Raw genomic sequence first — 17435 nt, forward strand, 5'->3', positions numbered from 1 at the left:
CGTCGTGCAATATCTTTCCGCAGATTGCGGAGATTTTCATAAGACAGGGACTCAGTGATGATTTCAACCTCTGGCTCCCCTGCTGGTTGTGAGGGCCCTCCTCTCTGGTCCTCTTTGTCTAGGTGCCTTGCTTTCATTTTAGACTTCCTAGTTTCTACAGGGGCGACTGCTGCTGGCTGTGAGTGCCCTTGCAATTCAGCTGGACCCTGGGCAGATGTAACACCTATGGGTTCCACTACAGCATCACTGGATTCTCCCCCTTTATGGCAGGGCTTGTCACCAGCTGGGGAGAGGTACTCCTTCATCATCTGGCCCATCTCACTCATCTGCTTCACTAGAAGCCCCACCCACTCCGGGTGGTTTCTTTCTGAGATGGGCTGTGGGGCAGGGTCAGGCTCTGGGGCAGCATCCCTAGTCTTTGGGGCAGGGTCAGGTTCTGTGGCAGCATCCCTAGTCTCTGGGGCAGGGTCAGGTTCTGTGGCAGCATCCCTAGTCTCTGGGGCAGGGTCAGGCTCTGTGGCAGCATCCCTAGTCTCTGGGGCAGGGTCAGGCTCTGTGGCAGCATCCCTATTTCCTGGAGTAGGTATCAGAGTTGTTATCCAGCTCAATCCCCCGTTATCTCTTAATGTTAAATAGGACAAGCCTATCAGTAACACCAGCCACTGTACGATATCATTAGCATTCAGAGGAAATCTGAACCCTTCAAAAACTGGTGGGGTAGACCCAAAAATTTGGGTGAGGGGTTGGGAGAAAATTTCCCCTGGTGTTATTCCCTCACAGTAGGTGCCATTATTAAAGTAATCCCAAAAACATGCATTTAGTGTGTGGTATCCCTGAATCCATGTACCCGCCGTCCAAAGGAAGTTAAAAATCCATGAATTCCTCACCTTATCAACCCATAAAGCAAGTTCGATAACAGTCACAGTAGCCTTAGTTACAGGGCCCATGCTTATGTAAGGGTTTGCAAATGGGAGATATACATGTATGAACACGTGCAGCCCAAACCAGATTAAACTGGACCACATGTTGCTAGCACACACAAAAAAAAAACAGTCTCAGGCAACCGAAGAACTGTTATTCCTTAACCTCGTGCCCCACGTTGGGCGCCAAGATCTGTCCCGGTTTAAAGGGACAGTATTACCAGGAAAAGGGAATTCAGGAACTCGCAGGCACAAAAAAAGGTATAGGTTGGGAATAACAGTTCTTTACTGAAATATTTATAAGACAAACAAAAACAGCATCAGCTATACGAAAGAAAAAAAAACAGTGACAGAACAGAACGGAATTCAGTCCCAGTCCCTTTTTTCAGTCACCGATGGCTCTCCGATGGACCAGGGCGGGCGGCTTCTTAGTCGCGGCTGCTGCAGGGGCAGGGGAGGGGGCCAGGTGGCCTCCCCGCCCCAGGTGGAAGAAAAGGGTGAGGAAGGAAACTCTGCTCACCGTGGGCGTCCCAGTTCCCAGTTGTTCAGAGGAAGCAGGAAGCTTTAGCAGTCCAAATCCAAGAAGCCTGATCCCAACAGGAGAAAAGGAACCTCTCTCCTCGAGTTCGGCCGGCGAGCTGTAGAGTTCTCCTACCCCCAGTGTCCTCTTACTTGCCGAAAACAAAAGCAGGACTCCACCTTTCCCTAATGGGCCATCATTGCTTCAGCTAGTCCTTTGTCTCCAGCTCTTAACGGCTAATAGGAGAGCCATCCCGGCTAGCTTAACATAATAATGGGAAAAATTTCTAAACCTCGCCAACCCACAACAGCAGGTGAGATTCCTCCCCTGCTGCAGCTGTTTAATTCTGCTAATTGTAGCATGGGAATTTGCATGTGTACTTGGTGCCCAAGCTCTCATTGCTGTCACTGAAAACTGAGAGCTCAAATCTGACTTGACATAGTTTTTTGCTGCCCACCTGAGACATTCAGGGGTCTGTGAGACACCCATATGGGATTGAGAGATGCAACCCTGGACTTACAGGAGAGCCACGCTCTTCTAGAGAGACAGCTGGATGCAGGATGAGGCTTGGGGGCATCTCAGGCAGCCCTGGATGTCTGTGTGTGTGTGGTTAATCAAGCACTTATCAGTGCTGTCAATGGGAGTCTGGAGAGCTGTTACACACACCTGAAGGCAGACGCCTACTCCTATGTAGGTCTGCAGTCAGGAATCTGAAATTTGGATGTGTTCATCTGCTCTTGCTGTCTAGCCCATCATGATTAGTGGGGATCCTGCCCAGACAAGTCAATGGAGCCTGGAAAGCGATTCAGCTCACACAAGAAATACCTACCTGCATTTGGTCAGGTCAACTGCTCTCTGGACTCCACTGAGGCATCAACTGGATTTTCATCTTCTTGGACTCAAATCAGGGACAGCACAAACACAGACATGTCCTTCTGAGACCCTTAGATGTAGATGTCTGGCTGTTAATCCCACCTACAGCTCATTGGAACAAAGTGATTGTGTTTGAGCCTTTCATATCAAATTAACTTGAGAAACCTCTTAAGAAGAAATGAAGGAGACTGCTATAACTCATCACATTCCCACATGGAGATATAATTCTGCTTTTGAATCACATTTATCAGCTATTTCCCTCACCCCTACTCACACTGTGACAACTTATATGCTGTTGAATATGAGCCTCAAGTCCCTCCCCACCCCATGCCTGAGCATATCCAAATTAATTTATTTAAGCCATTAAAAAGTCCTTGGTCTTAAATTTTTTAAACAGGAGCCTGTGCTTATTCTATTAAAAAATTAATCTGCTAGGATGCCTTTAATCAGCCGAGTCACACAAAGGCAAAATAACGACACAGTAACTTTAGGGAACCTTGACTTTGAGCCACCTTTTATAAGCATGGAAGGCAGAATAAAATAAAATAAAAAATCAAAAGCAGTAAAAACTTATGTTATTTCTGTCAGTAGCTCCCTTTCAGAAAATGTTGTGAAAACAATCTCTGTGTGGAGGAAGCAACATACTGAGCAACAAGCCTCAATCACAGGAAGTTCATTTTTTTCCTTGGCGCGTCGCCCAGTGCCATCAGAACTAATTAAAAGCAGAGCCACGCTGGTAGGAAGCTCAGTGTTTGGGTTTTACAATAACGGAGTAGCAAACCAGGGGGACGTCTAATGAGAATAGTTTCTGAGTTTGTTTTCTAGCATTGGGCAACTATGTCAATTACTGGAAGTACAGCTCAGGGCCAGCACCCATGCTGAGCCACCAAAGAGGGTTATTTGCCGTACAGATTGAGCTGCTACTTTGATGCATGTGTTCTGCGTGCCACTTGTACACTGGTGCAGCTCCTTGGCTCGTGACTAAATAGGAAAAAGCTGGTGCCACCTTGCTCTTCTTGTCTGAGGCTACATCAAATGTTACGAGACAGGGCTTTCCCCCGGATCGTTAGATGTGCTCCAGTTAAAAAATGAAATATGTCCTCTTCTAAGGATTCTGCTTGTAATGGAGGATCTGGTTTGTAAAGGGAATTATCACCCAAGGGTTTAACCCTTTGAGAGTTGGAGGAAAAGACAGGTTGACCTGAATACTTTTAAAGCAAGGCTCATAACTCAAGCAATCCCAAATGAAAATTAAAAATATACATTTAAAGTAGGCTTCAAAATCTCGCATATGCAAGTTTTGGTCTTGCAAATAAAGTGCTTATTATAAGGCCTGTGGAATCAGTGAATATATTAAATATTTTATACTCTTATTTTAGGATTACTTTTAGTTTTTTTTGACCAAAGAGAATAGAAGAGAGGAAAACAGGCTGCAGCCAAGGAAAAGTTTGTTGCAAAAATGAAGGAAATGCTCTCTATATCCACTGAGGATAGAATGGGAATCAATGGGCTTAAACCATAGCATGGAAGACTCAAGTTAGTCATTAGGAAAACCTTCTAAGCGTTGACTAGCTCTGCCTGGGCAGGTGGCAGAATGTCTACCAGCAAAAGGTTTTAAAAGTAGATTAAACAAACATAGACTCACAGAATGGTTTGTGCTGAAAGAGACCTTAAAGCTCATCTTGTTCCACTCCCCTGCCATGGGCAGGGACACCTTCCACTATCCCAGGTTGCTCCAAGCCCTGTCCAACCCAGTCCTGGACACTTCCAGGGATGGGACAAAGACAACTTCTCTGGGCAATATGCTCCATTGCCTCACCACCCTTTGAGTAAAGTGGTTTGAGTGGTTCCTCCTAACATCTAATATCAATTTCTCATCTTTTAAGAGAGATAATGGTCACTATCTGCCCATGTGAAAAGTCTTTCTCCCTCTCTTAAAACCCCTGTTCAAGCACTGGAGGCTGCAATGAGGTCATCCCAAAGTCTTCTCTTCTCCAGGCTGAGCAGCCCCAGCTCTCCCAGCCTGCCTCCTTAGAAGTGCTCCAGCCCTTTGACAGCTCTCTATAATTTGTGATTATTTGTGATTAACATTCTTCTCTACTGTAGAGGTGAGCTCTCAGATAAGTTTCCAGCCTTCTCTGAAGTATGAGAGTCTGAGGATGTGGATTGAGAGATTTTTCAGTATTATATAAAATCTGTCATCCTTAATCCTCAATGGTCATAGTACCTGGGATTAATAGGCTTGCTACCCATTGCAAACTTACTACCTACTATAAACTAGTATCCCCAACCATCTAACTTCGAATTAATTCAATCCACTTTATTCAGTTTTGTCAAAAAAAGTTCTATTTCTCAGCAAATAAAGGTTTGGTATATTCTGAAAACTTCCTTATCATTGCAGTTTTATTTGTGACCTTGTTGCTTTCTTCTGTTGCACAATTGTAATTTTCTTCATGCTACCTGTTCTTAGACTGTGATCCAGAAATGTGGGTGAGATACCCAATAACAGAATGATGAGGTAGCTTCGCTGCTGTATAATTGGTTTATAATGTATTTACATCTTTGTTATTGGTCATTGGTGGCTTTCTCTTGGCTCTGTTGGTCACCCCCTGCACTGCCCTCCAAAGTCCTCCTGCATACAAGTCATCTTCCATTTGTGCTACAGGCAACACACAAATCTCTTTGCTGTGGAGGATTGCTATCAGGATGGTAATTGCTTTTACTAATTACACAGTCTCCATTGACTGAAGAGAGAGCCTTAGTTTAAGCAAGCTGTTTAAACTAGTTTCCTAACTACACACTCAACTTAGACAATGTGAATCCCGGTTGATGTCCTGTTGTGCCATCCTAAGCAGTGTGACAATATGAGTAAACAAGATCCTGGGACCATGAGATGGAGTTATATCCAGCTGGTGGGACTCATCCTCTTTTTCTGTCTATATGTGAGACTCCTGCTAGTTTAGATGTGACTGGTGAGACAAAGCTGTGGATGCTGTCTGAGCCCAAATGTGACAGCAACTGTGAGACAAATTGTGCTGTTCTCATGAGCCAATGGAGGCTTTCAGTTCTATGAAACTATTTCTAACTATGAAACTAGTTCTAACTAATGCCTTCAGAAGGAATTCTATGTAATGGTACAAGAGACTCAATGGTATCAGACTCATTTTTTCTTTTAATGCAAACACTCCATGTTATCTTGAAGGTATTCAGCCACATTATTTTTTCACCTTACTTCTGTTCCAGCATAAGATAAGCCAAAAATTTTTTCTCTGCATTAACAGAAGGTGAAAATATGTAATTATTTATCATGACTGCTGACATAATGTGCCCCTAAAGCTCTGTAACTTGCTGATATACCCCAGTGATTATTCTTTCACTGGCTGCTCAGCTGTTTTGCTGACTGACACTACCACCTATGCCAAGAACTTTGAGCAAAGCCACAGCTTTGGTCTCTTGCCTGTATGTCTGACTGACCTTTTATTACTTCAGTAAAGGTCTGGGTCCCAATTCACCACGAAAGTAAAGAGATACAATTGTGTTGACTTCAGTGGAATTGCACACACTTAAGCCAACGGTGAATTTGGACCTCAGTAACTACATTTCCTTTTATAAGGCTGGTGGATGAGTGCTTGGGGAACAGTTAGCTTGTCAAATAAAGGCAATAACTTTATCTTTCTACACTGTATTTATAGTGCACTCTTTCCTACCAGACTTTACCCTGCTGAAGCCAATTGTTCCAGGTTTTATTTCAGTCAGATCAGGGGAAAGAAAAAATAACTAAGGATGAAATAGGAGGCATTAAAAGAATTATGTTACTCAGTGATTGCAATATGATGGTCTTGGTAAAAACAATTTAAAAGGCATCTGAAGTCCTCCTACATTCCCTGGTTGTTTGCTTTCTTTAAATCATGCTGATAACTGTGATTAAGCCAAGTTGACTTTTATTTTTTCCTTTCTTTCCTGACTGACTGCAGGCAAAAGGGGAGTTTGACTAAGCCACAAAAAAACCCCAAAACCAAAACTAAACAAAAACAAACAAACAAACAAACAAACAAAACAAAACCCACAAAAAAACCAAAACCACAGTTTTGGACTAAATTAAAAGTTAAGTATTAGGTTGAAAATCTTTAAATAGAAGTGGGGGCTCACTTCTTTGTGTGTATCTATGGTAGCAGATTAAAGTCTGGGGTGGGTCTGACAGAATTCCTAAAAAGCAGGTTGCATACAGCCACCTTGATTTTAGGCTATGAGGGTGTCATGGTATGGAAGTGAGAAGCTCATGTAGTTGGCCAGAAAGCAGCACCTGAAATTATTTCTTTCACTGGAATACACCTACACCTTGTGGGTGAGTCAGGATATTTGGGTGAGTTGGGATATTTGGGTGGATTCTCCCATCTGTTTATGAAAGAGAAACAGAGGTCTAATTATGGAGTGGTGGTTTATCTTTGAATCCCAGAATTATCAAGGTTGAAAAAGATTTCCAGGATCATCAAGTCCAGCCTGTGACCAATCCTCACCTTGTCCAGAGCTCTGAGTGCCACATCCAGTCATTCCTTGGACACCTCCAGGGATGGTGACTCCACCACCTCCCTGGGCATCCCATTCCAATCCCTGACCACCCTTTCCATCAGAAATTCTTCCTCATGTCCAACCTGAACCTCCCTCAGTGCAACCTGAGGCCATTTCCTTTGTCCTGTCCTTGTAGCCTGGGAGAAGGGCGTGACACCCACCTGGCTACAAACTCCTTTCAGAGAGTTGTAGAGAGAGATGATGAGAAGGTTAAACTCAGGAAAGGTGGTAAACTTGAAAATGTGATCCAAGAGTAATAGAGACAATGGAACAGACAAGAGAAGCTATTGCTTGTCCAAATTTCAGTAGTTTAGGGGGAAAAAAAGCCATGTAAAGCAACAACACATAAAATCTTGTCCAGGCAGGGCCAGACTGGTTGAGCAAAGAAGATTGGCTCTGTGATACTTTATCCCTGTTCTACAAAGTGGCAAGACAGTGAAAATATTAATCTGGCTAGTTCTAGAGATATAAAAATAGCAATGATAAACAGCACCCTCACATAGCCAGCAAAAACCCCAGTCTTCCTTTCTTTGCTGCACTGAGACTCTTGCTTAATAGCAGAAGAGGGATTCAGGGAAATATGGCAGCAGCTAGAATTGTTTGTTTTCCACTGTAATATTAACCAAATGTTTCTTTCAGGCAAGGTATTTCTCCAAGGACATTGCTAGAACTTCAGACTATTTTCAGGGAAGTTTAAAATAGTCAAAACTGAAATGTAAAGAAGAGAGAGATGAATGTAAGTACATTTGGGCTGGTTTTGCGCAGTGGCAGTCCCTCTCACAGCTGGCCCAGAGTTTTCTTTTGCAGTCCAACAACATCCTGAGGCTGCACTGGGAGTGTCTGAGCTTCTTCAGTTAAAACTCAATGAAGAAAAGGGGTGTACTGACTTCCCTTTATATCTTTATATTACCATGTTAACCTGCAGGTGAATGATGTGGTAGCAATTCTCTTCAATTGCAAAGGTTCACAATCTGTTCAGTGTGATGGAGTCAAAGCACTGAGGTTAAAATTCCAAACAAAACTACTCCAAGTTTCTAATTATGTCCCAGTAAAATGTGGCCTTTGATTTTATAGCATGATAATAGTCTTTGAAAATAAGATTAATTTTGTCTTGCTAGGAGTCATGAATTTAACTAGAGGTGTAAACCAAGGGAGAATGTGCTCTAGCAGTTGCTTGGGACATTTGAACAGATCAATGGCTCATGTTGGTCAGGTTTAGTGTGACATTCAGCTAAGTGTAGATGCCTACAATTCAGATGTCTATAATGCAGATGTCTGTGTTGGATTTGATTAGATCCCCTACAATGGAAGCAGGGAGGAGACCACCCTGGTGTGGGATTCTTTGCATCCTTAGAAAGTAAGTAATGTAATCACACCTTTAAAACTGTTTTTATTTTTCCCCACTGAAAGGAAGGGAATGTACAGGAAGAAATTTGGAAGTGCAATGCAGACAACACAAAGTAGGTGAAATGTGTTTGAGTGTATTTTATTTTCTGAGATTAGCAAGTTTGGAATATCCTAAAGGCAAAGTCAAATCTGTCTGGAAATTTGCTTTCCACTTTCTTTTGTTTGTTTTGTTTCTTCCTGGGGACAGCTGTGAAGAACTGTAGGGAACAGGAGGATATTAATAAGCATGATTGGGAATGTGTTTGTGGGAGGATTGAAAACACACAGGTGAAGCAGGGAAGTCACTGAAGGTTACTGAAAGAACAGCAGAACAACCATGGGACATCAGCATCCCATGTGCCAGTTCTTTCCAGTGGGAGGGAGAAGTTTATCCTGCAGCACAAGAAAGAAAGAGTGGCTGGAGATGTCATCTGAAATTTCTTCCCATAAGAGGAATACAGTGATGAGAGAGGAAAATAGAGCATGAGAGTAACAAAGATAGAGTTGGGAAAATTAAGAAATTAGCATACATTGGTAAAACAACAAAGACAACTGGAAAAATTACTTTTGTATGGCCACAGCCTAGATCAGGCTCATAATTTCAGGTTATTCATATGTGCACTATCCATAGCTTGTGATGAAGGCACCTTTTATTCCTACAGGATAGAAAAGAAAATTGGAATCTACCTTATTTTTCCTCTGAATATCACAATCAAAGCCCTGCTCAAAGACAACTTTCTACAGAGTTTCCTGTGTGAAAAAAGAAATGTGGAGATCTCTGCTTTGCTGTAAGATTCCAAATTTTTTCAGTCCTGTAGTATCCCCTCATAAATACCATCAACACCAGAACAGGGGAGCATCCATCTCATGTCTTCGATCTTCAGCTTGGAGACCTTCTTTCCCTTTTATCTGTTTTTTGTGTTTGAGGTTGTTAGGCAACTAAGAGGTTATTTTTTATTTTTTCAGCATTCAGCAGCACCTCTCTGATTCCTGTGGAAGCAATTGACCCTGTGATTGCTGCAGCAGTGTGTGCACAGTGGCTTCTGCCTGGGGTTTTATTCATTTGCCTTGGGTATAAATACGCAGCACCGTCACCAGCTCAGCGTACACAAGTTTACAGGAGTAATCCACATAATAATCCAAATACTTTCAGATTAGTGCGACAGGCACTTTTTACTTTTCAGCATTGGTAATCCTATCTTTTCACTTCCCAAACCATTATGATTGTTCAGCAAGATAAGGGTTAGCGGGAAAAGATATATTCTCTTTTAAGTGCTGTTCCCAAGTTAATCTCATTGCAAAGCTCTCCATAATTTATTTACTGAAGATGATTTGAAAAATCAGATCAGGGGAGGGTGATGCCTAACTTGTGTGCATGGAATAAATAAGCATTCTTATTTTAGCATCTTCTGGACAAAAGTTGATATGACAAAAATAATCCCTGTGACTGGGAATATGAGGGGCCCTTTCTGGCACACCCATCTACAAAGCCAAAGACTGAAGGAGGATATGAGGGCAAGGAACTGAGATATTCTTTGATCCTAAGCACCAGGATATAAGAGTAATATTTTGGACAATGTGGGAAAGATGATTGTAATTGCTTCCCATGTTCTGTGATTAAATAAGGGCATCAGTCTCACAGGCAGACAGTTTTATACCTTTCTTTAGCTCTGGGGTGGTTGTGTAAAGCAGAAAATATATATTTGTTTCATGGTCATGAGCTATGGAGTGAATATATTCATTAATGGTTCATGGCAGATAATTGTTGGGCCCACTTAAACAGCTGGGTAGGATGATGTGTCAAAGAACACCCTGAAAGGACTGAATGAAAGTTCCCAAAAATACTCAGTGTTGTCCTTTTCTGACTGAGCTTTTTACCACTGATTTGACTGGGAATAGATTTATATATCTCTCAGATATTTTTGTGAATCACATCCACAAGACTAAACTTACCATCCTATGTGTCAACTCTGGACATGGCTTCATCCCAAGAAATTATTTTTAATATTAACATTGCAAAAAAAGGAAATTTTTACAATTTCTCAGGAGGTATTTGATGATTTTTCAGAGCAAGGTTTGATATGTACTATCTCCTTTTTCTCAATAAGTTTCCCATGTTTACAAATGTAAATGATCATGCTATCTTAAGGGATGCTCCATATTTGTAATTTTAATGACAAAGACCATAAAAAAGAAAGGCAACTGTTGAAGCTACTTTTCTACCATGCTAATGAGAGTAAGAAAGCAGCTAACAGCCAGTCAGAGGTGTTGAAGCTGGAGGATAAGCTCTGTGCAGTCACTCTCTTTACAGCCTATTTCAAAAGGATAGAAAATGATTCATCCTTGATCCTGAGTCTCCTCCAAAACAATGTTAAAACACATAAAGAAGGTAAATTCAAAAAATATATTACACAGCTAGAAGATTTCAAGTGATAGATTTGGAATTATCTGCCAAATTATCTGCTAGATGGGATATTTATCATGGTTGGTTTATTCTTTTTGGCATTTTCTTTTAAATTTCAGATTTAAAATCTATTAGGTGGTTTGCAAAAAAATTATTTATTTGTATTTATTTTTTAATATATAGACCATCTCACCATTTGGAGGGAAGGTCACATAATTTGCACATGTCTTACTGATGTTGTCTCTACATCTCTTCCTTTTTTTCAGTCCCCATCCTTTCAGATATAAATATAACCCAGTGAGAGTAAAATGCTGAAATCTGAATCCAGAAGTTTTTTCTCAGAAAAATAACATTCTTGATATTTAAATAAATGAGATAGACAATAATAATAGACAGGATGATTATAGGTGAATAATTAAAACAGAGCAATTAAATATTCTGTGAAATGTCAAAGAGGTTTACAGAGCACAGAGGAATGACTCCAACTGGGATTTCACTAGGTTTTCCTGCTTTTTTAAGAGAAATTAAGCAAAATAAATCAGAACATGAAAAACTGTTTCACCCACATAATTTTTAAGATCATTATTATTAAATTTTTTTACATTCCAGATTTGATGAAATTTTCTTCAAATAAAACTGGGACTAGGACTGTCCTGTCTTACCCATGAAACATGCAGGGGCATTGTCTGGGAGAATAGGAGTTGGCAGAGGTCACATCCATGCAAGGGAGTGTCATGACAATTAAGCAGTATAGAAACACAAGGACCCTGGCTTAGGCTATGTCCAAACCTTGTTCAGCTTATCAGTCCAGACAGAGCTGAAAAAAACTGTAATATTTGAGCTTTACAGATTTCTGTAATGAAAATAAAAGCCTCAAAGCTTTACAATGCTTCCTCTGGGTCAAGTTCCATCTCTTCAGGAAGCAGTAGAAATACCCAAAGGAGTTTGGTTGGAGACAGAGTTACTCAAACTATGTTTCTTCCTCTAGTACCATGACTCAATCCTAAGAAGAGGTAAAAGGACCCCCAGCCTTTTTGGGGTTCTGGAAGCAGCCTTAATAGCTCCATAAAGATGGACCTTTTAAAGCTTGCCCATGTCCACAGGAGCATTCCCCATCCATCCCAAGAAATATAAAATCATGTCCTAGTTTGGTGGACAGGTGTCTGCTGAGAAAGGCAGGAGCTTCTCTTTGAAATGGAGAATGTAAACCCCCTCCCTCCAAATTATTATAATTTTGAAATCAAGGGGCTCTCAGGCAAAGATATGGGAATTAGGAATAACAGTTCTTTACTAGGGAAATTAAAATAGAAATACAGCACTACAAAGAAACAAATCCCAAACCCTGACACAGTCAGAGTACAACCTGACACCCGTCAGGCAGGGTGTTGGCAGCAGTCCCATTCCATGGTGGCTGCATCCTCCTGCAGTGACAGATGTGGCTCAGTTGGAGCAGTGCTCCTGTACAAGGTGCAGTTTCCCTCCGGAGCTCCAGTGGGGATGTGGAGAAATCCGGTTTTCCTCTGGAGTCCAGTGGAGAAAGGGGCTCCCTTAGTGTCCCAAAACCTCTGTTTTTATCTTGGTAAGAAATGTTGGGCTCTTCCCCCTGGCTGGAGCAACTCCCAATGGGATGCAGTAATTTTATCAGTGCCACAGTGGGACTCAATGGCCATGAGCAGAAAATGACTGGCTGGAGGAAGGATGGGTTGTGAAAAGATAAAGAACAATGCCCTGCCTGGTTTCAATGGATGGCCCATTAGCAGAATATCTCCCGTGGAGATCAGGATCACTGCCCCACCCTCAACAGATGGTGATAGAACAGATACCTTTTATCACACTCTGTATTGGAACCCAAGACACATCACCTGTCTGTAAAGGCAAAACATTTTTTATGCAACCAGTAATGCTGGAGAACAAGAGTGGGCGATGCAGTTTCAGCTCCTTGCTGTACACAGACTCCAGCTGAGTTGCTCCAGGAGATGAGGACAGCAAGGACATGAAGACCAGGAGCCTCCATCTCTCCCACTGTCTGAAGGCAGTCAGCAATTTGCTGTACCACTGGAAGAACAACACTTCTGCATCACCAAGATTTCCCACTTGGTAAAGATTCCTGAAAGGACCCCCAGTTTAAGCTGCCCCCTATCCCTTCCTTCTGCTGCTCTGTTCCCACAACTTGGGGATCCCTGGTAAGGGGTGATTCTGCTATTTAGGTCATGGATTTGTGCAGACAACTTGCAGTACTTGCTTGCTAAGCATTAAGTAAGCTGTATCCCATAATAATACTGTTCTATCGTCTTTGTCTAAATGTGTGTTTAGAGGAGGAGTTGTTTGATTTTTGGAGGAAGAATAAGGAAGAGAGAAAATGCCTACAGCATAATTAAAAAGTTGTTGCTCTAATTTTTCTCCTCACTTTAGAATCCTCTGTTGGCTTTAATTAAGTGCTTGAATTAAGATCGTAAGGCAAACACCATTTGATGTTTTTTTCTTTCTTTATTATTATTATTTTTTTTTATTGAATGCAAGCTCACTCACCAGGTGGGTTTCTCCTCAGGTGCTCGCTGCTCTAATATCAAAAATCCACATGGGCATCTCTGCAGGCAGTGTGCTTTCTTCCTGAGTGCCTGGGGGCTCCAAAGAGGTGCCTGTCCCTGCTGTCCCCAACTGTGCTGTGGGAAGGATTTGGCAGCTCCGTGAGCATTTGAGGGATGCGTGCAGCGAGGAGGGACAGGGATCCTTGAGGGTGGCTCGCGCATTCATAACTGGGGGCAACGAGATCAAATTGAGCAAAAGCAAAATGAGGTTGGATACCTCCACAAACTTCTTAAGTGTCTGTTAGATCATTTGTGAGAGAGAGTCCCAGAGGTCCCCACAGATGCTCTGTTGGTTGAGTCATTTAAAAGTTTCTGTCTAGGTCATCACACGCTCCCGGTTGCTGCAGCGTCAGGAAAGCAATCACGGAGGCTTAGGAAATTGGGCCAGGAGGGACTTGGGGAGGTCATTTTGGCCTCAAGAGATGAAGGATTCTACTTAAAACATCCCCCAAAGACGTTTTTCAAACAATAATGAGCAATACAACCCCTCACGGGGAAAAGAGCTATTATTTTTCCCATCGTAAATACGAAAAATCAAAAATAAAGGGAAGACAAAAGTTTTAACCAAGTCACACAGAAATTATAGGGTAGGGATGGGAATTGAAGTCAAAGCCTTGCAGAGTAAATGCAGCACCAAAAGAACATTCTGCTTTGCTCTAACTGGTCTGTATGAGGAATCATTTTTTCAGGCAGAACTGTTTTATTCTGTATTTTCTGACTAGGCATACGGAGTTCTGATTCTCCATAGTCGTCACAAAATTTCTTATTTCCTCATAAATTCTTAAAAAAGGAAATAAATTGATCATTATTGGTAATTTGCCAGTTTTAACAAAAAATATTATTTATTGCAAACATAATAAATGATTTATGCTTGTGATCTTTTAGACTTTGTCACTTTAAATTTATTCCTAGGGATTTAGATGTGGTCCTGGCTGGTTTAGTGGCTGGACACAATGATCCTAGAGATCTTTTCTAAACTTTATGATTCTGAGATTCTATAAATTGCCACCTACCTTGCTTTCCCTGACAGCTGAACACTCTTCAATCCACAAGAAGGAAAATATTCCCAGGTAAAACTGGGAACCTGAGCACTGATATTAACTGGCTGATCTTATCCATCTCTTGTTCCTGGTCTATCCTATTCATGACTAGCAAGAAAATCAAAAACACTGGACAGTTTCTAAATGGGATTTTGTTCTTTTTGGGATCTCTTCCAGGCAATTTTGTGCTAGAATGATAGTGAGGTGTTGCAAATATTTCCGAAAGATGATGAAGTGTAAACTCCTGTTGATGGACAATCTAGCCAAAGAGAGAAAATAAATCTGAATTATCTTTTCAATGTAAATTGCTACGTGAGACATCTTTTGAAAATTTAAGCAAAACATTTGAATATTTAAAACTTTATTTAGACTTATCAATAATCAGTAAATGGAACCTGGACTACTGGATTTGCCAACATTCCAAGAACCAGCACCTCTTTTGTCAGTGGAATTATTCAAGTTACTCTGGATTTACACCAAGGCATGAGCTGATGATATAAGCTACAGCTTTTGAAAACCTATATTTGAAAACCAGTTACTTTGTGTGCCTTTGGTTTCGGATAACAACTTTGCTTTACTTGTTTATGTATGGGTTAACATTTGTGATCATAATTTTATGCAAATCAAGCACCTGTTTCACACTTGACACTCAAAGTATCACAAGGCCAAAGTGATTCCAAATCTAAATTCCCCAGGTTGCCAGCTTGTAACATGATCTGTGGGGGAATAATAAAACATGCATGCACTGATTGCAGCAGGGCAAGAATGAAACACTGAGTCTGTAGGTTGGGAGAAGGAAGGTGCAGAAGCTACTCAGGTTGGGAGACTTGACTGGCTTTTCTTTATTTCTTTATCCTGTCTGCTAATTCAGCTTTAATTAAAGGTTGGGTTTTGTGTGTTTTTTTGGTTGCGTTTTGTTTTTTTGTTTTTTTTTTTTTTTTTTTTTTTTTTGTTTCTTTGGTTTATTTTTTTTCCCCTTAGGATTTATCTCATCCAAATTTACATGTCAAAAATTTAGATATCCATGTAATAGATATCCCAGACTGTTTGAGACTGATGGAAAGAAATAGGGATCTTTGGAGAACCCATTTGGTTACTTGTCTACTACAGAGAAATGAGCCCCCCCAGGAATTGCTTATTTTCGTGTGTTGATTCCAAACAAAGTGGTCTAGACTACACAGAAACAACCAGCTTTTAGAGCCCTAGCTCTGTGCAATGTAACTGGTCTGGCTTTAGGGATCTGTTTACCTCTTTTTAAGTTAGAGATGCCAGTCTTGAAAACACAGTCAGGCACTATTTCCCAGTGAATGAGTTGAGCAGCTCTAATAAAAATACAAGTATAATCCATGCCATCCTCAAAGGCACTCAGAAAATGCAAGCGTGTCTGGTCCTGACTTGTTAACAACCATAAAGACAGCACTTGGAAGTATTTAATACAGCTGTATGAACCATGCACTCTCAAAGAGCTTCATCTGCTATATTTCCTCCCAGTGGCAAATAAAAAAAAATCCACTATAATTAGGGCATAATTCTGTTAAATTTGTGCAATAAAAGCATTATTAAAAGAAAGAAAAGATTGCCCTTATAGGCTGTGCTGCAGTGGAATCAAGCATAGCTTGTTAGAGTTATTTTTGTTATTATTGCATTACTTGGCTATTGTGTTACCCCTGAAATGCTGTAAAGGAAGGAAAAGGCTGTGTAGATGGAATTTCAAAGTGATTCCTTTATTCAATATTAAAATTTCATTGGGTACATATGTGCAGATTGAGGTCTTGGAGGAGTTGTTTGCCATGTGTGTTACTGAAGCTCAGCTCCTTGAGACCAAATTTCCCATGGACACAACCTCCCACAGACCCCATCAGGACCTGAAATCTGAAAAATCTAAAAAATATTGCTTCAGCCAGGTTAGTGATTTTTTTGAGGGAGTTAAATTAATCTCAAATCTTCCCCCAGTACAGTCTTTGCAGAAGTACAGACACAGACATCCTGCCTATTAAGGGCAGAGATAGCTCTGAAAGGCACTGATGCTCATCAGGATGTGACATTTCCTGGGGAGAATAACATTTCACCAGGCTACAGAGAATGTCTACACAACTCTTCTCACCCCTTGTCTCAGAGAAACACCTTCAGTCTGTTGTAGCTACACTGAAGAAATGCCTCACGTGGACTCAAGTGACAGCATTGACTACAGGAGCATGAAGTGGGATATGCAGAATCTGCCAGAGAGGAGAGCTCTGCTGAGCCCTGAAGGTGCAGATTTGCCCCTCTCCTCCATTCTTGTGAGACCCCAGCTGAGAGAGAACACTCTGGGTTGTTGAACTGAGTCCAGAAGTGAATCAGATGATTAAAGGATGGAGCACCTCTCCTATGAGAAAAGGCTAAAAAGAATTGGGATTATTGGAGAACAAGTGGCCTTGAGGTGACCTGATTTTGGCCTCCAAGTACCTGAAGGGAGATGACAAGAAAGATGGAGAGAGGCTTTTTTACAAGGGCTTGGGCTGACAGAACAAGGGGGAATGGTTTCAAGCTGACAGAGAGTGGGGTTAGATTGGATAGTAAGAAGAAACTCTTCCCTATGGTGGTGGTGAGGCCCTGGCACAGGTGGCCCAGAGTAATTTTGGATATCCCATCCCTGGAAGCTCTCAAAGAGAGGTTTGGTGGTGCTTGAAGCAGCCTGGTCTAGTGGAAGGTGTCCTGGCCCATGGCAAGGGATTGGAATTGGATGATCTTTCAGATCCCTTCAAATCCAAGCTCTTCTATGATTTTATGAACAGAACCCAACGAGAAGTCATCTTCTGAGCTGACCAAACATGTCATCCCTTTCCATGTTATTTATGTGTGAGTGCCTGAGAGACCAGTGGAAACAGTAGAGATGCTCACTCCTAAACTCTGGAGATTCATCCAGCAAACATTGGGCTTCAATTCAGTTTCAGACCCACATCTGCTTCTACATGAGCTGGGAACTGATGTTCCCATTAAGACAAGGGAAATCTTATCAGTACAGCCAACAGAGCTGGGGCAGGTAACAATCTCATCTTGGAGCAGACACCTCTGTCTGCCCAGGGAGGTTTTGAATCCTCCCTCTCTGCAGTTAGTCAAAACCTACCTGTATGTGCTCCCAAATTTCTTGCTTTA

The sequence above is a fragment of the Catharus ustulatus genome, chromosome 3 (assembly GCF_009819885.2).
Source record: "Catharus ustulatus isolate bCatUst1 chromosome 3, bCatUst1.pri.v2, whole genome shotgun sequence".
In the NCBI taxonomy this organism is placed as follows: domain Eukaryota; kingdom Metazoa; phylum Chordata; class Aves; order Passeriformes; family Turdidae; genus Catharus; species Catharus ustulatus.